Source organism: Aythya marila (genome assembly GCF_965140915.1).
Source record: "Aythya marila genome assembly, chromosome: 2".
In the NCBI taxonomy this organism is placed as follows: Eukaryota; Metazoa; Chordata; class Aves; order Anseriformes; family Anatidae; genus Aythya; species Aythya marila.
In genome coordinates, this window is record NC_139043.1 from 15,537,319 (window position 1) to 15,564,437 (window position 27,119).

General features: G+C 40.7%; 1 protein-coding gene across 1 annotated transcript in view; it reads left to right on the forward strand.

Moving 5' to 3' along the window:
- The first annotated feature begins 14,809 nt into the window (after positions 1 to 14,809).
- The window catches only part of EPC1 (enhancer of polycomb homolog 1), a 68,678-nt gene continuing 56,368 nt past the window's right edge, over positions 14,810 to 27,119 (forward strand). The window contains exons 1-2 of the mRNA XM_082752151.1: positions 14,810 to 14,942; positions 15,654 to 15,757. The gene's annotated coding sequence lies outside the window, so the exon portion shown is untranslated. The remainder of the gene's footprint in view (positions 14,943 to 15,653; positions 15,758 to 27,119) is intronic.

The window sequence follows — 27,119 nt, forward strand, 5'->3', positions numbered from 1 at the left end:
CCTAAGGAACACATAGACGCCTTTGCTGGACAGTTAATACCTTGTTATTTGCTCCCTTTGAAAACACTAGTCATAAAGCAGTAACTATGTCTGCAAATAACTTTTAAACTATAAATTATTTAAATGATTTGATTATCAAAAATTAATCAATTCGAAGCCAAATAATTTTAGGGAAAGCTACACCAGAAGAAAAGTCAGTGGCTATAAGGTAAAAGCTAAGTTCTATGATCACACACGGAAAAGTCCATTCTACTTTTAAAAATTAAGAGGAACCTGACAGATAAAAGAAATAATCAGGCATTATTTTGAAGGTAAAGCATATATTTATAAACTAAGTTCCCCTTTCTTCCATTTATGGACTGACAACATACTACATTAGGTTGATGTAGGTATGTAAGGCAAAACTAAAGACATTTTCCTGCTTTATACCAGAGCATGAATCAGGCTTCTATAACGTTTAACGATCAATGTTAGAAGTGTAGCTCGTCACTTGCAGGTGTGTCAATTACAAACCAATGAGAAGCATTTGCATTAAGATTTTTGTGTGGCTAAGCATACAAGGCTTAGCATCTTTGCTAAGACCATATGAGCTCTGGCAATATTTCTTGGAAGTTGACTTTGTAAATAGGTATTGTGATCCAGATGGCAACACATGTACTAGTTTTACTCTCTAGAATACCTCCTTTTGGTCTGGTTATTTTTTTCTTTGTGGAAACTATAGAGAAATTTTTTGGCACAACCGGAAAATTCTTCATGCCCCTTGCTAAGAGATGCTGCTACCATGGTCAATATGAGTGGAACAAGCAGGGCAAGAACTGCATTGCTGATTGTACATGAGCGGCAGGAGAATTAATGTTACTATCATATCTGTAGCACATGTAGGAGGGTGGGGAGACTGGGGAAGGCAAAACTGGGACCAGTGGGACATAAAATATACACGACATTAAATGAAAATGCCACATCACTGCAACATGGTATGTCTACTGATATATACTTTCTTTTGATGATTGATTACATTTATAATCAACAAGGTCGCTAAGTTTGGGCATTGTCTTTAGAGCTTTTTCTAACATTAATAAAAAAGCCAATAGTAAGCACATTGTTTAAACACAAAAATAAGGAAACTGACGATAAATATGTATTATAAGTTAGAATTTCTAGGAAATCTATAAGAATGTGAAAAATCAAAGAATATTCATTCAGAAAGATTAGGGATACGAGAAAGAATTTAAGGAAATTTAGCCACTCACCCCCCCCCCCAAAAAAAAAAAAAAAAAAAAAAGGCTTGTAGGTATTATATTTGCCCCTGAGTGGTTTGAAATGTTACAGCTAATAAAAATAATGCAGAAGAGCAGATATGTCAAATAGGTAATTTCATATCTGAGAATATGATGGATGACATAATAATACCAGAGGATATATATGAACTACTTTATTTTCCAACAGCCACTGTATTCTGATATCTTAAAATAATTAATCCTTTATCGTTTGCACCCTGGAATTCCAGATGAGCTGCCCAATGAATGCGTTGAGTTTGATGACCAGGTTATGCTGTCTGATTCTAGCTCCTCAGTGAAAAGTACCCAAGACGAAATAGAAATCACTAAACAAAGAAAAGAAGCTAAAGCTTTTATGACTGCAGTTCACTGCAGTCTTGCTGAATCTGGAACTGTAAGGGACATTGGTTCAGTCATCTCAGACCTGAATATCCTCAAAGTTGTGTACAACCATAGGCTTTTCTTAAATTTTCCTTGATATACTCTCCCTATGTTCATCAAGTTTTTGCTGACTAAACTGGCTTCTGTTCATTATGTCATATCATCAGAACATTTCAAAAAAGTAAAACTGAATTGTGACAGCATTGCCTTTGCAATACATTTGTTTTTTACTTTTGCTGCATTTGTTTGCAGCAGAAGTAAAAGTGCTATGAGTGACTGAACCTTTCTTAAATGCTTTCAATAGTGGCCCTATATTCTGAATGACAAACATGAATTCAGAAAAGAACAAATAAAATGTTCTGAACACATAAACCAGTCAACAGGGAAGTTGGCTGAATACAGATGGACTGAAGCCATTATTCACCTTAACTAAATCCATCACATTTCTACTGAAATTTCCTAGGTAGAAAAAATCATATGGGGAAATTGTCTCCAATAGTAGGTCGTCTAATGAAGTCCACAAGCAATTCCCTTAATCATCAGAAAATGAAAACCTGAGAGAGGAGATTACAGAACATATTTAATAAAGCAGAAGCATCACTTGCATGTTCCCTTGGCCTGGCACAACACACTGTAAGCAACCCAACAGCAGTGCCAACTGCTGCATCTTAGTGTCTGTGAACAATGCTCACACAAGAACCACTGCGGACATAAAAGAGGAATGCATGCAAGTGAAAAAGATCCTTTATCTGTTACTTCTGCTTGTAAATATCTCAGTGAATATTTCTTCAGCTTCAGTTTCTACACAAGGACGAGGAAAAAATATTCTGTCCCTTATTGGATCCAAAGGCACTGAATAACCTTATACCTGAAATTCTAAGACCTGGACAAGTGCTGATGAGACCTTTTTTCAAACATGAACACATAACAAGGAAAGTGTGCAGAACAATCCTAGTCAAGCAGTTGCCAAAGTTAAAAGAAAGGTTTTACAGTGAACTTTTTTTTTCTGACTTTGCTCTGAAGTTATGTCCAGTTTGTTGGAGCTGGTGGAGAAATACTGGCCATACTACATAGGACCTTTCATATGAAAATAGATTTAATTCTATGGCACATTTCGACTCCTACAGCAATACTTTCCAAAACTCATGAAAATTGTTAATGTATAAAAAGATGTAGATTATGAGCTGACCAATCTGTACAGTGGATCTGTGTAGATACTTTCAGACCACTATACAAGGATGTAACACAAATAATAGGGAGGAAAAAAAAAAAAAAAAAAAAAAAACTATCATCAGAAATGTGTGGCACAACTTGGCAACTACAAGCAACAGATGTTTTGGAGGTTTACTTCTATGTTGATGGGTTTTGTTGTCTTTTTTTTTTTTTTTTTTTTTTTTCAGAAGACTCCCATGCATTTTTGTAACCAACTGCTTTTCCAACTTTATTGACTTGGCTCTTTTTCCACAGCTTTTGTGACTGAACATTATCCTAAAACCATCTGAACTATCACTGGCAGGACTTCTGATTTGAAAAGGATGAATGACACATCCACCTGTGACAATGCTGTAATTTAAATCTACTTGGTCTAAACATAAAATATTTGAAAATGAGGACCCAGCACAAAAAAAGAAAATCAGCAATGTCACTGTTTGAAACAAAGAGAAAACATTTATTGAAGTGAGATTATGAAGAAAATAAATCCTTCCTGATGCTCCATATTACTGAAGAGTTTGCATGAAAGGAAAATAGTGGTTGATGAGTTATTTGTAAAAAGCAATGTGGATTAGTTTATTAAGGTGGGCACAAATGAGCAACATGTATATCTGCATAGAGGGAAAACAATATTTTAAGAACAATCCTGTTGACAAAAGAAATAAGAAGGTATGATCAAAAAGGGCTGACTGTAAAGGATATCGAAATTAATTGGATAGCTTGCTGAACGCAGGCACTCGTAATGATAATGCAGCAAGAAAGCAAAGGAAATTTGGGGAGATAAGGCGTTGCCTCACTTCAGTATGTGGCAAACAGCAGCATGACTGTTGTTGGAATATTACACCTGTTTCCGATGTCCATGACTTGTGAAGCATGAAGATTGCTGATAAACTGGAGACAACTCAGAGAACCACTACCATCATGTAACTTCTATAACAGAAAAACATCTTATTCTGTGAGTCTCATATACTCAAAAAAAAAAAAAAAAAGTTGGACAGAGAGAGATGGAAAGAAGAGGTTTAATAGGTTACAAGGCATGTGACTTAAAATTAAATTTTGAGTCACTGTAACAATGTAGCAAAGAATGTGGTGGATTTTTAATCACGATATATTTTCAGTTAAGACAGGATGCATTTTAAAAATATCTGACTTGGGTCAAACAAGAATTAAGCTAGGGAAGTCTTATGTCCTCTCTTATATAGTCAGGCATCAATGATCCATTCTTATGTTATAATTTATGAATTTTCCAAATTACAAAAAATTGGTTTCTTAAATTCTTCAAGAGCAATTATGCAGCTATGTGAACCTTATCTACTGAATTAAAATGCAAAATATTTATGCATTTAATGACCTGTCAACTGAGAAACGTTCAATGCCATTTTTATGAAAAGAAAACAAATGATAATTTACATACCAGTGGTAAAAGCACTTTGAAATCCTCCAGCTACTGCTGTCTACTAAATGATTTACTGACTGAACAGGATTGATAATTTACTTCATAAAGACATCAAGAAAAGATTGTCAATAGAAGATCAGTGTAATTTGTTTATTACAAGAGTAGAGACAGAGACCTATTTGGAAAATATGGCACTAGAGTTAAATCTTTATGGGTAAGATAAAGATTAATGGAAATGAAAGCTAAAGAGTAATAAAAGCAATTACACGGCAGACAGACTATAAGAAGTAGTTTTACTAATTTGAGTAAGAAAATATTATTTGAATGCTATCAGTTTTAGCCACTTTTTGTGTTAGTTTACATTTTAAAATATAGCTAGTCTGCTTCTTTGCTCCCACACAAGTTTTTTATTTTCCTGGTTTTGAGTAAAATCTCAAGATGAACACTTACACAAACATTGGGCAATCCTTCAAAAAAGTGCAGACTGGATACACCATGGAGGTGGTCTTTGGAATTAGTCTCAACAACAAGACATTTGGGAAAAATTGGGAAAAAAATCAAATGAGGGCCATTCTTAAGACATGGGAATGTATTGTTCGGCTTTTCTTGGAACAGTTACTGAGATAAAAATGCTGCAATGGGCTTTTCAATTGCTATCTCAATTCTCAGCACTTAGCACTTGATACTCATTATTTCCAGTTAAAACTGATGATGAATTTAAACGTGAGAGAAAATGACCCTGGCTGGCTTAACAGTGACAATACAGCAGCCCATCTACAGAACTGGTGAGCATTAAATCAGCAGAAAGAGTGGGATGGTTCAGTTTAGCTGAGCCCATGAAAAAAAGAATCCAATCAAAGTCTTTCACCTGTGCCACACCACGATATCCACAGGTCCACCAAGGCCTAGCTCTATTAAGGTAATTTACTAAAATGCGTTATGACGTGACTAGCTAACATATACTTTTTGGTATAGTAAATATAATTGTACTAAAGGCATTGACTGCAAGGGAACCACAAAGACTCTGCAAATATGCAGCTGCTACAACTGCAGAGCTGCTATTAAATGTGGATAAAAAAGAAAGAAAGAAAAAAAGTTTAAAAACTCAAAACAACATTACATAACGAAGAATTTACAGAGTGGGATATGAGCCCACAGGCCATCCTCCTCCTCCAGACCACGGTTAGCTTTCCAGAGGTAGCTCCACCATCCGGCAGAGCTGTGTGGCCCTTTCTGCCTTCCCCACCCTTCCAATCAGGGCTGGTGTTTTTGGATGGACGTTTAAGCTATTGGACGTTACAAGGAGGATAAGACTTCACAGAAAACAGGTAACAGGAGAAGGAACCTTCCTAGCTTGCATGGTCCTTCTGGTGCCGACCGACCTGTGTACTAACACCTGCACTAACAGGCCTGAGGTGACACTTACTCTGCAGTGGTTCATATCATGAACGCTGCTGTGAGAAATAGCACTTACAAATTCACTAAACACATGCCAGGAGGCAAGTTCAGATGAGCAACACGTAGTGGTAATGGTTAAGAACAACACTTTTATTCCTACAAAAAACATGGTGAGTTTCAAAACAAAACAGAATCTCAACAGCTTCATCTCTTCAAACCCATCAAACTTAAGCTACTGTGTATTTTTTCCTAGGTCTTGTTGACTGCTAACAGGCCTGGTTTATGCTTCTTGTATTCACCCCACCTTTTAAATCCTTTCATTGCCTGTCCTTTCCTATATCAAATATAAGCTGTGGGAATAGAAATGTTGTTTTTGCAGAGTTACATTGTTTAGAAGGAGGGAATGTGGTACTGAGATATGCTTACAGTGATAAGAAAGTTTAGCAGGCGACCTTGTAAAATGCAGACAATCAGACTCCTTAGGACAATTAGGTGAAAATCATGGTGTCAAGTCAAGTCAGATAAGTGAAGAAACATTACCACTTCAAGCAGTAAAAATGTCAAAAGAAATTTGAAAGTTAACAGGCCGGCGACTGAAGGCCATGCATTGTTTGTGAAGCATCAGATAGATTGTGAATCTGGATTACCCACTCAGTGGGGAAACAGGGGAGGGTCCTGCCATCAAAAGGTATATAAACTGTGTTTTGGAACTAGTAGATGCGCTCTCTCCTGCTTGTGGGGCGCCCGCCATTGCAATCGCGAATAAATTACTACTTCACTGAGATCCTCGCCTGAGCCTAAGTTATTGGCTATGGAGTGTTTCTCACAATTTGGGGGCTCGTCCGGGATCCAGTCACCTACTGGGGAGCCCCACCGCCGCAGCAGCAGGAAGGCATGCCCCGCTGATTTCAGCGGTCCTGTGCATCGACGGTGGCGGTTCTGCGGAAAGCTGACAGAGGGCCCGAGACTGGTTAAAGAGGCAGGATCCGTGAAGTAGTGGGGAAAGGAAGAAGGTAGGCACTCCGGGTTTTTAAGAATCGATCCGGTAACTCTGTGCACAGACCAAGGTAAGAAATATTAAGTATTGCCTTGGGGGTCGGGTGATCTGGTGTATGGTAAGCCCTTGCACGGGGAAGTGCTGGCACTACACCAGGGGAATCTGGTGTACGGTAATCCTTGCACGGGGAAGTGCTTGGAAGTACACCAGGGAATCTGGTAAACTCAGGTGTGCGGTAACGCTGGCACGGGGAAGTGCTTGGCGGTACACCCCCATCTTTCAGTACGTTGGTGTGTGGTACACTGCAGAAGGGAAATTTCTGTAGCACATACTGGCGAGGGTTAGGAAAGATGGAAAGTACGAGTTCCAGGGAATCTGGTAAACTCATAGGTGTGCGGTAACGCTGGCACGGGGAAGTGCTTGGCGGTACACCCCCATTTTTCAGTACGTTGGTGTGTGGTGCACTGCAGAAGGGAAATTTCTGTAGCACATACTGGCGAGGGTTAGGAAAAATGGGAAAATATGAGTTCCAGGGGACAGGGAGATATCCCTGGGGGAGTGCCTACTAATAGTTCTTCCTGAAAAATGATAAGAAATTGGAAACATAATCCCAAAATTAGAGGGATTGTAAAAGAAAAGTAATTAAAAAAAAAAAAAAAAAGGTTAAACATTGTGTATCAGTCTGGACAAAACAATCAATTAAGGAAACAGCAGTATTTTGGCCAAAATACGGGTCTGATGAAAATTCAGGCTTTAAATTTATGTGTAAACAATAAGATTCCTTTTTCAGAGAAGGAGCCAAGTTATGCTCCCTATAATCTTAATATTGAACTGGTGGCAGCAGCAGTCACTCCGGGAAGGGAGACAGGGACTGTAATTAACACTGTCCCTAAAGAAGGATTGTACTCTAGGCTCTGGCAAGAATTAGAACAAGGTAGAAGATATGTTGAGAATTTTGCCTTCCCTGATACTAACAGTACTAACACTAACTGTGTATCCTTTTAGGTGAACTACCCCCTCCTCCTTACCAGCAGAGAGGTTAGGACTTTTTAAGAAGGAGAGGAAGTCTTTATTCAAGGACCCCAACAGCCTAGCTGAACAATTAGACCAGTTCCTACGACCTGATTTATACTCTTGGGGGAGGGAATTATGTCTATAAGTATGTTGTTTACAGGGAAAGAAATGTGAATGATCAGGAGGAGAGCTGCTATACAAGAATGGGAAAGAGCTCATCCTCCAGGACCAGGGGTAATACCGGCAGGGCAGAAATACCCATTTGCCAATCCTGGCTGGAATAATAATAGTGTGCAACACAGAAATCATATGACAGACTTCGGGTTAGAATGAGAAAGTACTTGGGGATGAGACCTGAGGACCCAGTATCCCAAGGGCTCTTGAAAGTTCATTGTGTGATTAAAGTCTTGCAAAATACGCAGAAAATGCTTCAGAAGGTGGGGGAATGTAGTGAACAGTCACTGGGGGACCCTCCTGCGGGAGGCCCTGGAGGTGTGTGTGTGGAGGGGAGATGAGAAGGAAAAAAAAAAAAAAAAAGAGATCGAAACTAATGGTATTGACAGTGCAGCGGGTAGTGAGGCAGAGGGTTGGAGAAAGATGAAGAAAATCTTCAGGGGGAGTCAGGGCCAGGATGGAAAGGAGAGGAAGAGAGATGAAGGAATGGCAGGCAAAGAGGGCTGCCTGTATTGTGGCCCGAGTCCTAGCAGAGACAGGCTTTGATAAGATGTTTTAAGTGTGGCCAGGCTGGCCACTTCAAATAGGAATATCTGGAGTGGAAGAAGGAGGAAAGAAGGAAAATGGGATGAAATATGCTATATTGATATGTTGTTTCAGTATCTTGGAGGGAAAAGGTATGGAATTAAGTTGGACTCTGACTGAGCCTTTGGTGCTGGTATTAGAAAAGTGCGGGCTGGAGGAAGATAAAGGAAGTGTTAAAAGTCTTGCCGAAGGTGTTAAAGGTGTGGCATGTAATATTTAACAGAGCTGTTTGAAATTGATGAGCAGGGAAAGGTGATGTAGGCGTTATCTAAGTAACAGTCTAGAAGTTTTGGTATATTTGCATATTTGCTGTGGTGTTTGTTCAGTTTCCCAAGCATCGGGGAGGGGGGAACAGCCTGCTCCACCAGGGGCCTCTCCAGCGGCCGCAGGGGGGTTTCGGCTCCAGCGCCTGGAGCGCCTCCTCCCCCTCCTTCTGCAGTGACTTTGGTGTCTGCGGGGGGGTTTCTCGCTCTCTCAACTGCTGTTGAGAAGCAGGAGTTTTGTTTGTTTCTTTGTTTGTTTGTTTTCGTGGATGTGCTCTCACAGAGGCACTGACTGTATTGCTCATGGCTTGGCTCTGGGCAGCAGTGGGCCCCTTAGGGCCAGATGAAATTGTCCCTTATCTGCCACGGGGAGGCTTCCGGTTTTTTTTTCTCACGGGGGCTGCCACTGCAGTTTCCCACCCCCCTACTCGCAGCCCCCGAACCTTGCCATCAAACCCAATACACTGGGGAACAGCTAGGTCATTACTGACCTGGAAAGTATCAGGGATTAAATTAACTAATGAAACCCTAAAAAGTGGGGCTGGGATAACAGTGCCACTTTGGGGGGGATACCAAGCTGAGACTAGGGGATAAAATGATCACTGGGTAATTATTGTATGTACCCAAGGCAAGGACTAATTTGTTGGGAAGGGATTTGATGATTAAATTGGGCATTCAAATAGTAAATTGTTAGACTGGAATAACAGTGTTATTAATGGAGTGCTCTCTGGCCCTGAGAGCAAACATACATGTATATTCACCTCTGACTGGAAAGACCCTTAAATGGGGGCGGAAGCAACAATATAGGTGGACAATTTTACCTCAGGGGTTTACAGGGCCACCTATCTATTTGGGTCAGTTTAAATAACAAAAGATTTTGGAGCAATTACAACCTCCCAAGGAGGTATTAATGTTAACAAATATGTGGATCGTTTTCTATTGTCAGGACAGGAGAAAAGAGTTGTGAAGAAAGCTACTAACAAGCTATTCAACTTTCTGGGAAAGCAGGGCTTGGGAGTATTAATAAATAAATAAATAAATAAATTACAATATGGAGAAAGAGAAGTCAGGTATTTAAGGCATCTAATGTCTGAAGGAAAACAGAATAAATGCAGAGAGGATTCAGGGAATTGTTGAAAATTAAGAAAGAACTAAAAAGTTTTAAAAGAAAGATTTTTTTAAGGAATCAGGAGCCATGAAGTCTGAAGGAAAATCGATACTCCCTGATGGGAGAGAAATGCTGAATAAAGTGATAATGAGGCAAATATTAACTGTTTTACATCAGAAGAGTCATTAGGAGGTGCAAGCAATGCGTGATGTTGTGCTAAGAAAGTATGTCTGTGTAGGAATATACACTTTAGGGAAGCACATATGTAGCGGGTGTACCATATGTCAAAAGGTAAATAAAAAGGTGTTCTGTAACCCATCTAGAGGGGGACGGGAGCCAGGGGCTTGACCTTTCCAAAGTATACAGGTAAACTTTACTGAGTTACTTGTTTGTCCTAATTGACCACGTGACTAGATGGGTGTAAGCTTTACTGCAAGGGTTAAAGCAGGCCTTAGAGATTGAGTGGGATTTTCACAGCCCCTGGCACCCCTCCTCTTCTGGGAAGGTGGAGCGAATGAATCAGACATTAAAGAAGCAATTAACTAAACTAGTGTTAGAAACCCAACTTCCTTTGGTAAAATGCTTACTCCTACAGGTTTAAACAGCACCAAGAAAGGATATAGGAATTTCACCATATGAGATGCTGTTCAGATTGCCCTATCTGGGCAGAAGGGATGAGATACCACAATTCAAAATAAGAGAGTTTCCTTAAGAGCTGTATTCTGGGGTTGTCTTCTTCTTTGTCATCTCTCAGGACCTGTGGGTTGTTGGCTCAAACCCCACCTTTGGAATTCCCCATTCACCACCATCATCCAGGAAACTGGGTCCTGATTCGGACCTGGAAAGAGTCAACTCTGGCCTGAATGGGAAGGACAATTACTGACCACTGAAACAGCCGTAAGAACTGCGGAAAAAGGTTGGACTCACTATACTCGAGTGAAGGCATCTGTCGACGCTAGTACCTGGGAAGCTGTTCCTACAAAAGACTTGTTGGAAGTTGAAATTGAAGAGAAAAATTTCGTAGTGGACTCTGAGCAGGATAAGAGCTTACAATTGTAAACTAACCTTTTATTTTCACAGGTAACTAATGAGTGTGACTTGTGATTGAGAGAAAGGACAGACCTATAGTGAACTGCAGTGCTCCCAAGGGGGGGGTTGTTATAGTAGTAGTGTACATCTTATTTTTGTATCGATAATTATTTGGAAACCTAAGGTTTAAAAATAATGACAGGGAAAAATTGATTACTAATTTTGTTTTTAGTGATTCTAGGCCTCAGAGAAGGCCTCGGTCAATTGGTAACTTGGAAAAGGCATGACCAGATAATAGCAAAAACGGGATACCCCATCAAAATATGGGTGACTGTGACAGAGGGTTATGTACCACAAGCCGTCACGTTTGATGCTTGTGAGGTGTTAGCTTGTGGAGATTTAAATGCCCAATGACAATTGAGCAGAAAGAACAAGTAACTGGGAGAGACACAACAGCCAGATTGAGAATAGCTGTATGGAAACAATCCTCTATTGCCATCAGAGAAAGGGAGAAACTCAAGGAGAAAACAGGAGAGTAAACAGGAGGCCCTCTGAAATGTGGCAGTTCAAACATTTGAGATTCAAACAGGGTATGGGGACGTGAATGCCTGGATAGAATGGGTCAAATATACTGTCCAGAGTCTCAACCGTAGCTACTGCTATGCTTGTGCCTCGGGATGACCGATTGCCCAGATAGTGCCCTTCCCATGGGGGTGGACCAAAGACTCCTAAGGGATGCGATGTATGATTGCATTGTACCAAGAAAAGACTGCCTGGGGAAATGAGGCCTGTAAGTCTCTCTTTGCTGTTTCTTGCATGATAACAATATCACAGTTCCCCCTGCATTCTCTACAGCTATAGGTAACCGTACAGCTTGCCTCTCATGGCAGGGTGTGAGTGCTACCTGGCATCTGGGAGAATTTGCCTTGTGCTACCAAGGACTTGATGGGAAACTGCTCAAGACTAGAGATCCCCAGGGCAGATCTCTGGTGGTACGGTGGAGGGAAGATCTTACGGTCCACCCTACCATCTAATTGGGAAGGCACTTGTGCACTTGTTCAATCAGCTATACCCTTCACCCTGGCATTTGAAAGAGAAACATCACAAATACCCAGAAGTAAAGGAGGCTTAGGAATATCATTTGATGATAGAGTATACATAGATTCTGTTGGGGTACCTAGAGGAGTTCGGGATGAATATAAAGCCAGAAATTAAATTGCTGCAGGGTTTGAGTTACTGTTCTGGTGGGTAACAATCAATAAAAATGTGGATTGGATTAATTATTTCTATTATAATCAGCAGAGATTCATCAATTATACCAAGGATGCGATGAGAGGAATCGCTGAACAACTAGATGCCATCAGCAAAATGGCTTGGGAAAACAGGATAGCATTAGATATGATGCTTGTGGAGAAGGGTGGTGTATGCGTGATGCTGGGCAACCATTGTACTTTTATCCGTAACAATACTGCCCCGGATGGCACAGTAACAAGAGCATTGCAAGGGCTTACCACCCTTGCCAATGAATTAGCAGAAAATTCGGGAGCAGACACTTCCATCACAGGATGGTTGAAATCTTGGTTTGGTAAATGGAAAGGGATGGTAATGTCCATATTTACATCCTTGATTATAGTAGCAGGAGTTTTGACAGCTATTGGCTGTTGCATTATCCCCTGTGTAAGGGGACTTGTCCAGCGGTTAATTGAAACCACATTATTGAAACAAATGACCATAGATCCACCACCCTACTCAGATAAAATGATATTAGAGGAAATGGAGAGCAAAGAAAGTGAAGAAGAGGAAGATATTTACCAAATTACACTTAAAATAAATAAATAAATAAAAATAAAAAGAGTTTTTGCAAAAATCAACAGTTTATAAAAAAAAAAGAAAAGGGGGGAATTGTGGGAATAGAAATGTTGTTTTTGCAGAGTTACATTGTTTAGAAGGAGGGAATGTGGTACTGAGATATGCTTACAGTGATAAGAAAGTTTAGCAGGCGACCTTGTAAAATGCAGACAATCAGACTCCTTAGGACAATTAGGTGAAAATCATGGTGTCAAGTCAAGTCAGATAAGTGAAGAAACATTACCACTTCAAGCAGTAAAAATGTCAAAAGAAATTTGAAAGTTAACAGGCCGGCGACTGAAGGCCATGCATTGTTTGTGAAGCATCAGATAGATTGTGAATCTGGATTACCCACTCAGTGGGGAAACAGGGGAGGGTCCTGCCATCAAAAGGTATATAAACTGTGTTTTGGAACTAGTAGATGCGCTCTCTCCTGCTTGTGGGGCGCCCGCCATTGCAATCGCGAATAAATTACTACTTCACTGAGATCCTCGCCTGAGCCTAAGTTATTGGCTACGGAGTGTTTCTCACATAAGCTTTGCATCTGTATATTCAATGCTATCATGGCCTACATCCCCCTTCATCATTTTTCTGTCATTATAAAGAAATCAATGCCAATTTTATTAGATTTATGTAGTTCATCTGCTTCTTTTTCATATAAGTTTCTTTGTGCTTTCTTCCATGCTGTCCTTCCTGTTGGAGAAGTCCTCTTTAAACAACCATAAGAACAATTAATTTTCTTCATCAAATCCCACCTTATGTCTTCTTTCCCATGGCATATACACAGAAACAAGGTTGGGCTGATGCTGCATTGCAAACTGTGCCTTCCTGGCTGATCAATACAGGCTCATTGTTTCCCTCATCTGTCCGTAGCCATCTGCTGTCTTTTGTCTTACACTTTTGAGCTCTTCAGGGCAGGAATTATCTATTTGCCCTATATTTCTGTGTGGCATATTATTATAACCATAGTCCAGGATTAAGGCTGCTAGATATCAGGAGAGTACAAACAAATAACAATTATGACAAAATTTGCTTTATGTCCTTTTACAGATAATTTTTTGCAATTTAAGGCATAGAAATAGGAGGTGATTAAGGAACAAAACCCCCTTTTTTTTGTTTTTTATTATTATTTTTTTTAGTGCTTCTGAAAAAGGTTTAGAATAGCAGTGGAGGGGAATATTAATTCAAGCCTTTTAAATTAGCGCTGGATCAGGCTCAGCAGGTCTGACAGCCTGTCTCCACCGTGACTCCTACTAAAGGCAGTGAAAAGACTCTCCTGGGAAATGAATCAGGCCCTATGGGGCCCAAGAAGCAGCGTGCAGGAGGAGCTCTGCTACTGCCTAGCGAGGCTGCTGGCTGTGATGGAGGACCACATATTGACATTTTTATCATCATCTCTAATTTGAATATGCCATACCTCCGTGTTTATTTAGTTAAGGTGAACATCAAGAAAAGTTTAAGGTCGCTACACTGTACAGGGGTGTAGCAAGGGAAAATGCAACATTATTTCCACAGAAACCCTAACTCGGGGAGGTTACTGCGAGCCACCAACGCTACAAGGCAAACATTACAAAATGGTTATCTATGTGCAAGAGCCCCAAATTCCCGATCCTGACGAGGATGCCCATTCCAGCGTCCTATCTGCGGCTACACGCTCACTTCCAGGCTACGGGGGCGATTTAATCCCGCGCCGAGCCCTGGAAGTGGGAGAATTTGCCAGCATTTTGCCAGCCGCCTTCCAGCAGCCGAGTACCTGACTCAGCTCCCGAACTGGAGCCACAGCATCGAATTTCCCAACCCACTTCAGCTGAACGCCTGCCAAGATAGGTGAAAGACCTTATAAATATGTAAAGCAGGAAGTTCGAATTACACAGGGATGTAAATTTCCAGTGATTGATGCCCTTTAAAAAAATATATAAATAATAATAATAATAATGAAATCCTCGAGAAAGTCCGGCGCCGGGGAAGGTGCTCCCCCGGCCCTGGTGCCTGGCGGTGCCGCCCGGAGTTTTGGGGCCGCATTGTACTTTTTCGTGCCGATTTTTATTTTGGATTTTCTACCACTTCCTGGAGGCCAGGGGGAGGCACGGTGGGAGGAACCAAAAAACTCGGTGCCACAGCCATTTTGTTTGTGGGCAGCATGGTAGAATTCTGTCAGTCAGTCCGAGGAGGGGTTTTTAAAACGGCATTTATGGAAAAACTATCCCCGCCGTGACGGGCGTACCCGGTGAATTTAGCGTTAATTTAGCTCTGGCGGAAGGTAGGTGGTTCTAGCGCGGAAGGAAAGCGAGGATTTCGCTGGGAATTCAAGCCTCCCGCTTCCCAGCCTTTGCTTCGGGCATGACTGGGGCTTTTCCAGCCGCCTGGGGGGGGCTGAGGTGCGGCGGGGCCGGGGGCTGGCCCCGGGGTGCCCCCGCCGCCGGGCCCGGCCGAGGGATGCGCTCCCGGGCACCAAGTTGCTGCGGGGCTGCCGGCGGGGTGGGGCGGCACGGAGGGAGGGAGAAAGGCGAAGTCTGGGCGTTATTTGCTCCAGCTGCCTCTATTTATTCGTTCTGGGGAGGCGGCTGCTGGCGTTGGGAAAGAAGAAGAAAAAAAAAAAAAAAAAAAAAAAGAAAAAAAGGTGGAGGCGGGGGTGGGCTGCGTAGTTTTGCAGTGTCACCGAAAACCAGCGCTAGACTTTGGTCCTGGGTGGCTGGAAGGCGGCTGGAAAATGGCACGCCGCGTTTTTCCAGGCGGTGGCGGTGAAGATGCTGGGGGGGGGGAACCAGGGAGCCGGGGGCGACCGTGGCAAAGTTGTGACCCCGGTGGCTCCCCCCCGGCATCGCCCGCAGAGCCCGGGGAAGCCGCCGCCTTCCTCGCCCTCCAGCCAGGCGGGGGCGGGGGGAGGGACCGGGGAGGGGGGGGGGAGAGAAAGTCTGACTTTTTTTTTTTTTTTTTTTTTTTTTTTTTTGCATTTGCGAAATATTTTAAGGATGTTCGGGGAGCCCTTTGCGGCATGGAGGTGGCTGTCGGTGGGAGAGCGAGTATGCGGTCCATATTGTTCCAGGCGGTCTGCAAGGACTGCCTTCTCCCAAGGTAAGTTTGGGCTTTTAACCGAAAATATTTGTGGGGTTTTATTATTTTTTCCCCCCGTGTGTTCGTGCTGTGGAGGGTTTGCCTTGTGCTGGCGAACAAAACAGAGCCTTATATTTTTCTTAGCTTTGATCTCGTGTGTATTCCACCCAGCGATGTCTCCTTAATAGCGACAATTGCTAAAGTCAGTTTTGCTTCCTCTTTAAAATTTAATGCACGCCGAGCTTACCAACGATTTAAGTTCGATTTCAGGGTGGAAGAACTCGGGTATTTTTATTATTTTTTTTTTTTTTTTGAGATGGACTTGGCTTTTCCTTCTGGCTTTTCATCTGGGGGGTGGTTTCCTTACCGAGTCACAAACGTAGCCCTGGCCGAGTGTTTTCCCGTCTTTAGCAATACAATGCAGCCCCGAGCCACACGGCAGCACATTATGTCGCTGCTCGGCGGCGGTGGCCGTGGCGAAAAAGAGTTTAAAAATGCCATTTGCGATGGCTCTTGATGGATTACTTTGGTCTAAACTACGGGGGGAAACTGCCCTTGGCATGGCGGAGGTGGGAATTGACATCGCAGGGTTTAGATGAAGTTATGGCTGTTAGTAAACCGTGACCTTTTTATTTACAAATTAGCGCTGTTACGGCAATTAGCTCCGAGCATTAGTTATATAAAAGCTCTCGTTTCGCCGCTCCCCGGTCGGATGGCTGGCGGGGAGGGGGGGGGGGCGTTTTATTTCTTTGCCTCTTTCCCTTCTAAGAAAGGTACATTTGGGAGACATTTTGTAATTTGGGGCATTTTTCTCGGCGCATTTTCCCTCGCACGGGGAGGGGGGGGTCGGGAGGGTTGGGAGGGTTTTTTTTTTTTGGGGGTGGGGGGGAGCCCCTTTTTGTGTTGCGCCGAGCTGCGGCGGCGGCGCTGTGGCGCTCCCGCACGTTCCGGGCCCTGGCGGACAAGGGGGGGGGGGGAACCCAGAGGGATTTGGGGGGGATCCGGGGGGGTTTGGGGGCAGGTGGGGTGCCGGCAGCCCCATTACATCCCGCCCCGGAGGTGCCCGGAGGGGGAACGGCGGCCCGCAGCGGGCACGACCTCACCCTGCTGCTGCTTTGTGGAATGGAGCTGGTTTTATTCTTTCCTTTTTTTTTTTTTAATCTCCATCCACCTAAAGATTTTTTTTTTTTTTTTGGTAATGGGATTCTCGGCCCCACCCCCTTCCCCGAGTGATTTTGCGGTGGCCGCGGAGGAGCTGTGTGTATCCGTGCAATATGGAAGGCAGCGCTCGGCTCATTGTGCGGCTCGCCCATTGTCTGCCGGGGGCCGGCCCCACCGCGGCCCCCGTCCCTGGGAGCTGGGGCTGGGAGGGGGCTGTGGGGAACGGGGAGATGTGACCCCATTTCTGCAGGGTGGAGACGGGATTCACCTGGAGTGGGTGGGTTCCTTCTTCCCTGCTCTAAGTGGAGCATGAGTTTAGATAGACCTACATATATATACATATATATATATATATATAATTATTCTGCTTTCTTTCTCTTTTGTTACAATCTACCCCTCGCCTCAGTTCCGGGTGCAAATGTTTCGGAAGGCGCTCTGCTAACAGCCATGTTCAGTGGTTAAGAAAACAGGAGTGATTAATGTTGGAAGAAGATGGGTGGGAAGACATAGGCAAGCTTGTGAGCAGAGCATGCATTAAAAAAAACCTCAACAGGTTCAGGAAAAAAATTTAACATTAAATTCACCACACTTTTAAGGCATCCTTGTGGCTATTATTTTGGAGTAATGTGGAGCTAATAATTTTACAAACCTTTGCATCTTACACCTTAATACGTTTATTGCTTTTAAAGAATAAATTTGGCAAGTATTTTACCATTTGAAAGCAATTTTTCAAGTTCTCTTGTGCATTTTCATCTTTAAAAATGCATTTGGCCTCTTTTTAAAGAAAGTTTGCTGATTAAGTTATTCACTTTAATGCAAAGTGATGTGCAGCTTCAGGTAATGGTCTCTCTCCTTTCCTGTAATGGTCTCCCTCCTTCTCTCTCAAAAAAAAAAAAAAAAGTGAGGTAAAATTTAATTCTATCCTAGGTAAATGTCTTGTAACCTTCCTCCAGTAAGAGGAATTTATCTTCAAGACAGCAGTTGTCTTCCAGGATCTCTTTTCTCTGTCAGACAAGATCTGCTTTTATCAAGTCCTGGCTGCAACATGGAGCCCTGCTGGCCCATGAAGGTTCATTATGAGCATTACATCTTCAAGGCCCTCATGCTTTTTCCTAGATCCAAGAGTTGTACCAAGCTATGGGCCTTCTGCGAAGAATTTTGGACATTTTCCATCTCTGAAACCAGGTTGCCAGATCACAAGGTTGGCACTTGAGGTTACACCAGTAGCAGTAAACCCACTTCTTGAATCTGTTGCAGTAATGATAAATCTTGGAGAACCTCTGGGTCATTCAGATTTAAGTAATTCTTACACAACTTTCCTTTTCTTCTTTACATCATGTAGAGCAGTGTTCAGTTTGCTCATTCATTGATAACAATATTGAACAAATGATAAACTTCTGAAGGCCATTTCATGTTTCTGCTCTTCTTGCTATCCTGGATTATGGAAGTGGTGACTTCTTGTGACTGTAGTGCAGGCCACAAACAAACTGATTGCTAGTGATCATGCTGCTGAGAGGCAGCTTCTAGCTCTGGTCAGCAAAAATATGAATTCTGAGTAGAAATCTGCTATTTTCTCCTCTTTGGGCAGGGCTATTATTTATCATTGGTTGTGGTTTTGCAGCTTTGCTGCATCTTATGAAAGCGTCTACTCTCACTCTTACCAAGAAGTTACAAGGTAAGAGGAATGAAGTGCTGATATTTTGCAACTTAGTGGTTTCCTCACTTCTCTCCTGCTTCTTTTTTGAGCCATTGTTGAACAAGAAACAGTTTCCAGCAGATGTGTTGCCAACAAGGAATAAGAATTGATTAAGATTTAGTGTTCTCTCAAAGCTAAGTCACAACTAATTTACTTCCTGCATCTTCTGCAGAAATGTCTGGAAGACACATTACTGAGGAGTGGCTTTGCCTCAACTGCACGTCTCCCAGCCGCACTCCTGAAATGTCTGTGCCTGGCCAAAACACAAGAGGTTGTAGCTTTTGTTGTTTTTGTTCGTTTGTTTGTTTTGGAGGGGGTCTTAATTTTGTTCTCTATGTACCACTCCAGTTCTCAGATAGCAAAACTAATATGTTTTTCTCCTAATACACTTTCCCTTTTACCTAGAAACTTTGTGTAGGCTCTATATACTTTTTCAAGATATTTGGCTCTCCTGGCTTAAAACTAATTGAAATATAGCATCTTATCATAAACTAAATAATACTTTTAAGATGTTAACCCATCCTGACCCTTCAGCTGGACCTGTGATCAATCAATACGTTCTGCTTGCCTTCATGACAATATTACTAGTATTATATACTCAAGTAGGAGACAGAAGGTAATGCTGGCTGGCTGTAGAGGTACAGGTGTATGTTACAGACCCCAGCAGATCTAACCAGCAGATCTAACCAGCTTCCAGAGTTAGCCAATAATGATGTGAAGACAGCTCCCCAGATGTGTGCTAGTGGTATAAGAGAACATCATCTGGGACTCAGTTCAAATCACAGCTGTACCTCCTGATGTATTTACTCTATATATCACTGTTCCCTCTTTTCCTACATGTGGTAACACACCTTGATGGCTTTGACTCCTGGCTGTTCCCTTTTGAGGGTTCTAAACTATTGATTGATTCTTTGAATCAACACTCAACAAGGTTTAGGGAAGTGGAATAAAAAGGTTTCTCTATTTTATAAACCCATCTGACGTAGTCTTGTTTCTCACCTTCCTTGTTATCTGTAGTACTCCACATCATACATGTCAGCATCAAATCATAGCAATAAATAGTTTTTAAACAACTTTTTTTAAGGGTAACCTGTTTCCCAGCTGTGAACAAAGTCTGTCTGTCTTGCTCCAGACTCTCGTTCTTCCATGCCTCTTCCAGACTGCAACTTGTATGGCTCTTTAGTGTTATGCATCAGAGGAAGCTGCATCCAGAGATTAAAGCATCCTTCCAACTAGCATTCTTCATATTTTTCCTCTTTTATCAAATGCCTCAAGAAGGTAATTCATGTTGTAATAGAGGTCCAAATCCTTGAGACAATCTAGGATTGTAAGTGCTTTAGTAAATACATGTGGGTGGGGAAAAAATAAATCAGTGCTTTGAAACAATTTCTCTGATTTGCTGTTGTTCACAACAAAGCAAACGTGTGCTTTTGACACATACAACCATTGGTTTCAGCCCCCCAGGCCTTCTTTAGATTCTTAAGTCATGTTTCCAGTATATCATATTACCACAGGCCCTGGCAGCAAGAGAATATATCAGTACTATATGTTTCCTTAATAGGATGTTCATAAGTTTTTTCTACTGATAATAGCTAGAGCCTAAAATTGGTGTGCAAAATTTGACCCCTAAAGTGGGCACTGAAGTAATTACAAATTACATACGTTTGCTAAAAAAGACTCTCTTTACCTACCTTAAATATTTCCCCTATAAACAATAGAGAGAGAAAACGGAACTGCTACATATTTTGTGAGTGCTAATCCTCGCTGGCTGTGCAGGAAATTGAGATACTGCTTTAGAGATCCCAGATGGTAAATGGATGGTTGCTCAGAGGCATACAATACTGTACAACAGAAAACAAAATGTAGGAAAACCCAGGAATAGTGAACAGAACCAAGGACTTGTTCCTCCCAGAGCAGTCCTCTTTGTGTCAGGTTCCATTTTGCTTTTTCTCTGGCAACAAACATATGGCTAGATGTCAGAGTAACAAACCCGTGAGATGGTGTTAACTCATGCTTCAGTGGATTAACAGTAAGTTACGCTTCTGAGTAAATTGGAATCAATGTATCATAAACATTTAAACTTTAGATGGGGAGTGTTAAATCTGTAACCCTAATTGCTGAAAAGAAACAGGTTGAAGATTCTTAAAAATAATAACCCAAATATTGTGCCTCTATTTGGAGGTGAAGAATGGTTTAAACTTCGCTAATTATCCTGACCAGATCACCAGCTGCCTAATATGACTAGCTCAGGTGTGAATATCCATACATACTTAGGGTGTGAATACACACCCTAATGTTTGTTTTCACCTTGACGTGTGTGTGATTTAGGTAATGAAAAGTTAGTCCTTAATCCTCTCTCCTATTCAGAGCTTTAAGAAACTTGCTAAATACAAGCAAGATCTCTTTGACCTTAAGAGGTACCTGCAGCTTGAATGTTCACTAACACAAATAAGGAGGAGGTTTTCATGTTTATTCAAACAGGATGAAAAATAGGTGACGCAACTCTGGGCCTTTCAGCACTATAGGCATCCCTTAGGTCTTATATTTGCTTATTAGGAATCTTGGTGCTGCTGATACAATGTGATAACTAAAAGAATAATTTTGTCAGAGTCCTTTCACCTGGCAGCTTTTCATCTTCTGTAATGCCAGGCCTAGACAGAGCCTGATGTATTGGTTCAGGAAGTTTTTTCTTGAAGAAAAATTAAAATTTAATTTCAAAATGTTACAATACAGAGCAATTGTGTTATTTCTGATGGTCTTAAATGGATCCATACAAGGCAGAATACCTTGATGATATTCAACACTGATTGCGGCATTTTCTTTGAATTGTGAATATGCAATCAGCTTTTTTCTGACAGAGAGGAAAACTGTTTATATCTGACTCCACATGCACATATTCTGGACCATATCCATTTACAAGCACTCAAAGAATGAGAATTCCACAAAAACGTGTTCTAATTTCTGTTGTCATCTCTGAATCAATTTCCTAGCTAAAAATCTGCTGTCGCAGCAGGTTAGAAATTCTAGGCAAGGATACTTTCAGATGAGCTACTTTAATGTGAGAAACTGTCTTCTACGTTCTTTGATATTTTTCAAATTTTACTGTTACATTATTTTAATTAGGTTATGTACTTCTGTGCTAACAGCCTTCTTGAGTTGCTTACAAATTAGATGAAGTTGTGCAAACTTGGCATCGGTGACCAGTAGCTGGCTTGTGCACAGGACCCTGTGTTAGTGACAGTGGTGTCTGTCTCCTCTTGGAAGGTGAGAGTGCCAGACAACTATAAAACGAGCACATCATTTAAGAGAACTAAGTATCTGTTTTGGAGTGAGGGAGAGAGCCTTAACTAGTACTCTAAATAATTTGAGAAAACCACTTTCCACTTGTTTGTGTTTCTCAGGATGCCCTTACACTGGACTTGAGGATCTCACCTGAAATATATATGGTGTCCTGGTCTATTTTTGAAGACTACTTCAGTATCTAAAAGGGGGTAGACTTAGTCTGGATATTAGGAAGAAATTCTTCACTCAGAGGGTGGTGAGGTGCTGGCACAGGTTGCCCAGAGAAGCTGTGGATGCTGGAGGTGTTCGAGGCCAGGTTGGATGGGGCTTTGAGCCCTGGTCTAGTGGAAGGTATCTCTGCCCATGGCAGGGGGGATGGAACCAGATGGTCTTTAAGATCTCTTCCAAGCCAAGCCGTTCTGTGACCTCTAATCTACACAGGGTGACCAACCCCTTAGCCCATATCAAGTCAGCTTTGGTTTTCTGAGCCCACACATAGAGGCACAGAGAAAATAATCTACTTTTTTCTTTCTTCTCAGGGCAACTTATCCTTCTCAACTGAAACACTTTCTCTGTCAACAACTGCCAAACTCCCACAAGTGTTTTGCATTCTCTAGATGTTGAAAGACCTCTAGGAATGTATCTTCAGGTTAACCCTATCAATTTACTATTTTTATGCCTCTGACAGAATCATTTATGTACACACATTCAGATATAATATCACAAAACAGTCTTGTCAATTGGTTTTGTATTCAGCTCTAGCCTCCTCTGCTGGATATGTATGTTCAAACTCAGTTCATTGTTTTCCACTAATAGAGTGGTATTAATTTGAGCCTTCTGAAGTGTGTATACAAATGCTTGCATATAAATATGGTCTTGATTAGTTTGTATCCCAAAGACAAACAGTATCTCTGTAGTGTTCTCTCTTATGCTTAATTTAGAAGTATAAATCAAAATACAGTGCGTAATGTAAAGGAATCTGTACCTGAGGTTGAAATAATTAGTGTTCTCATAAGCTAATAAAAATCCAGAAATACCAGAAAAATCTTCAAATTGAAGACTGAGGAGACAAAAGCTTATCAAGGTAACTAACCATTAAAAATAACTAAAAAAAAAAACAACTTGTACTTCAGGATCCTGTGTCTATACATGAGACATCCCTCAGTTTACAGACTTTTTAAATGTTAGTCTTGCAGTTCCAGACTTTCAGAATCCAGAAGATGAGATGTGTGTTCATTTTTTTCTTTATTTGGAGAAATGTATTGGTTCTAAGTATGGTATAGGCTATTTTTGATGCTTGGTTACATCTATGTGACTTTACTATATTCCTACTATGTTTTCAGTAACTCTCCTACGAACTCCACCAGCCACTAGTATTTAAGTGTAACAGCCCAGAATTTCACAAGCTGCTGTTTGAAAGGAACAGCACAATCCTATTACTTTGATCTGGAATTTGAGTTTAGTCATACTGGAGGTGGGTAGGTAGGGGCACTGACATTTAAAAACAAACAAAACTAACCAAACAAGAAAGCTTGGAGTTGCCACTATCTTCCACCCCACTGCCCCTCCCCTTTAAACGTGTATATTGGGAAATACCTCTTAATTCCAAGAGGCAAGTATACTTTCCTGCCCCCCAAAAATCTGAAATCCAGCTAATTCCTATCTAGATATAAATCAGTGATCTCCTGAATTGCCTGAGGCAAGTGGATACACAGCTTTCATTCTGAACCAGGAATTGCAATTTAAAGCATTTGACATGACAGAGTAGGTATTGGCTATAACTCTGCCTTATTTCACATCAGCGATATAATTCTGAATGTTTGCAAGGACCTGATCGTTCTGTCCAGAAGCTCTGAAGCACCTGAAACAACAGACTGACTTGCAAGAAAGGGTTGCTATCCTAGGAGGGTAAGGTATTAAAGTAAATGTTTTATTTTAAAAACAAAATGTAAAAAGTTAAAATCACTGAAAATTGTGGCTTGAATTTGCTGTAAAGTTGTAAATACATGCACAGGGCCATGCGATTAACAGTTACAGCAGTAAACTTTTTCCAGTTATGCCCCAGTACACTCTTTTTATCCCTTTTTATCCCAGGTCAGTGTGCGGACATTGCGGCAGCCTAAGGTTTCTGTAGTGGTGTGGGGGCTTTTTCTTTTTAACTTAATGGTCAGCTGACAGATTAAAGGTGGAGTACATTGCTGTCCCTACCATTAAACCTCAGTGTTACCATAATTTTTATATTTGCTCTACCTTTTTAGCCCTTCACCTTATCCTACGTGGAATATCAAAGTAACCTATACTTAGCTCTTTGATTAATGAATTAGCAGTTGTGTTAGGTTAGGTAGAGAAGGTGGGTTTGGTGTGTTTTTTTTTTTTTTTTTTTTTTTTTTTAATTTGGTGGTCTTAATATCTTTTATTATTATTTTTGGTGAGCCCAATCCTCCACATTTCCAGCAAATATTTTTGCCCTTCTACTGGAAATGCACAATCATGTGATGAACTTTACTTGACTTGGTAACTGTGTGTTATAAACCAGTGTTCTCAGAAGTTCATAGCTAAGAAAAGTGTGGATGGCCTGTGTGCCAAGGTCAAATTTCAGTTACCATGGCTTTTTTTAACCAGTATTTAATTATTAGAGTAATTAGCATGACAAAAGAATGAATAGTAATTTTTAATATTATTACTGATTTATATTTCAGAATCAAAAATGTTTGGGATAAAATTGCTTTTTTGTTGTTGTTCTTAAGTTCTGAAACTTAGAGTTGTACTGAAACATACACCTCTCTTGCCTGATGGCAGCACCCAATCGGTACCTGCTTAACTGGAGGGGTAACACAGAAGCTTCTCTTTAAGTGCATCTGTAGAAACCCAGTAACGTGGTATCGTGTATTGTTAATGCCCAAAAGAATAAGGAACTTTAAGGGCGACACAGATAGTGCCTTTTAATTAGGAGCTTCTCAAAAAGTCCTAAAATTTAATTTTTCATCTTTTTTTTAATTTTTTCATCGGGGGGGTGGGGGGGGGAAAGGAGCTTGAAAGTGCTGTTTTCTACAAGTTCAGCCTAGGATCCCACTAGTCCAGGTCCTGTAAGTTTCAGTGAATGTCATAAGGGCAGCCAAATACAAGAGATTAGAGCAGTTTTTTACATTCATAATAAACTATTTAATTTTGGAACTTGGTTACTTTTTAAAATTAATTGCTTTACAGTCATTTGCTAGTGGAATAGGAAAAATTGAAAGGAAAAATAAATTGCAGTTGTTCTGGAGGAACAAAAGGAGGAGCAAAAAGTCTGCACAACACACTAAAGACTTACATCTTCTAAATTAGTAGTATTTTAATGCTGTTTATAAACACTATTTCAATTAATACTATAAATTCAATTATACTATTGAAATTAAGTGCTTATGCTGAGTGCTAAGGAAAAAAAAAAAAGGACCAGTGTCAACATCTGATGTGTTAATTTGATGATCTGGTTACTAAGTTTTATATTCAGCATTGGACTTATTAGTACTCAAGGAAGGGGAAAGTACTCATTCAACTTAGATGAGAATTGTAGTTAATTATAAAAGAGTCTTTAAAAAAATCAGCTTAGACAGATTCAGTAAAGAGAGAAACTGTTAGGTGAGTAAAGTAGAGCATCAGGTAATTCACAGTAGGAATTTTGTATTTCATATAAGTTGCATAATAAAGTTTGTAAACTACTGCATTGCTATTCTTAGAAAATCACATTTATGATCACTAGAAAAGAAAATGAATTTAAAGAATAGATATTTTCCAAATCATAGAATAGAGCATAAAGTCAGACATTTCAGGATTTTTTGTTCCCCTCCTTTTTTAAAAATAATAATAATAATTAATTTTTAACTTCACTGAAGAGTTACATTTTACAACTTTGTCGTATTACTAAATTCTTAGATACTATTTTGTGGAATATTTGCTGGAAAAGATGACTAGAGCATGAATTTAAGGTGTATTTGTATTTTGGAGGGAGTATACATTACTGAATTGAAGAATAAACTCCAAATAATTTATCTCATAGCACTTAGAGTTCAAGATAACTATTCTGAATCCACTAAAACTTAAAAAGAACTCATAAAGGGAAAGATATCTCTTTCAATGTAGAAGAGTCTCAGCAGAAGTAATTTTTGTTTCTTTAGCACTGCTGTGTCTGACAATCACTGCTTCCATTACTACGTGCTTACACACACACACAAAAAAAAATACTTAAGTCTCCTAAATAATAAGCTGAATAAAGGAAGCTAATTCCTTTTGGGCAGTGCCAGGAGAAGGGAAAAAAAAACACAACCACCCTAAATCAAAACAAATAAAAATGAACAAAAACCCATACCCAGCAAACCGTTTGTTTTCAGATGTTTCAGACAGATAGAGTCTATTTTACCATCCTGTTTGCCTTACAACAAATGTTGACTACTTAAAATAATAATCCTACTTTAGAAGGAGGTGTAAGTCATTAGTGCCTCTTGCAGACTTTGCTCCTCCTGTGGAGGCAGTGCTTGCAGTGTCTTGAAGATCCTAGTTCCAGTTATATAAGTAGCAGTGTGATAATAGTTTTTGCTGCTCCTCTGCAAGCTTTGTTCTTTTTCAGAAAAAGAATTGATAGCTGCTGGCTTTACCGCCTCTTTTAGATGTAGCTCAGTGGCACAACCTTTCAGGTTCAGCTTGGGTTTTCAATTCTGCCTGCAGTAAATTGATTATTCCTGGATTACATTTAGACAGTTTCCCTGAGGATGCTGGACTTCACTGTTACATATGTATGACTGGCCCTACGTGTTCTCCAAGCATGATTAATCTGCTAAAATGGCATTTAACACCTTCTATTCAGGTGGAAAAAGGTTGCCTGTTCTATATATAATAGAAACTATAAAATCCCACCCATACACAGCTGTAACCAGCCTGTAAGAAAATAATAAATATTGCCTTTATAGACTAGTTTAGACACTAGTCTCATAGGTCAAGGTTTTCAAATATATAGCATATGACAGTTTTACTGTCCTGAGTATGTATTAAATTGCATGTAGTTTGGTCACTTTCAAATCCTTTTTGCACAAGTTTATCATTCCAGAATTGTGTGGCTTTCACAAAGTGGATCACGCGAGGGAAGAGGGCATTAGCATTAAGCTGTAGTTTGAAAAACAACTTCTTGCACGGGTCCTACTGGATTTCCTTCTGATTTATATAGTTGTTTGTTCACTTTTTTTTTTTTCTTTTTTTCCTGAGTTGTTG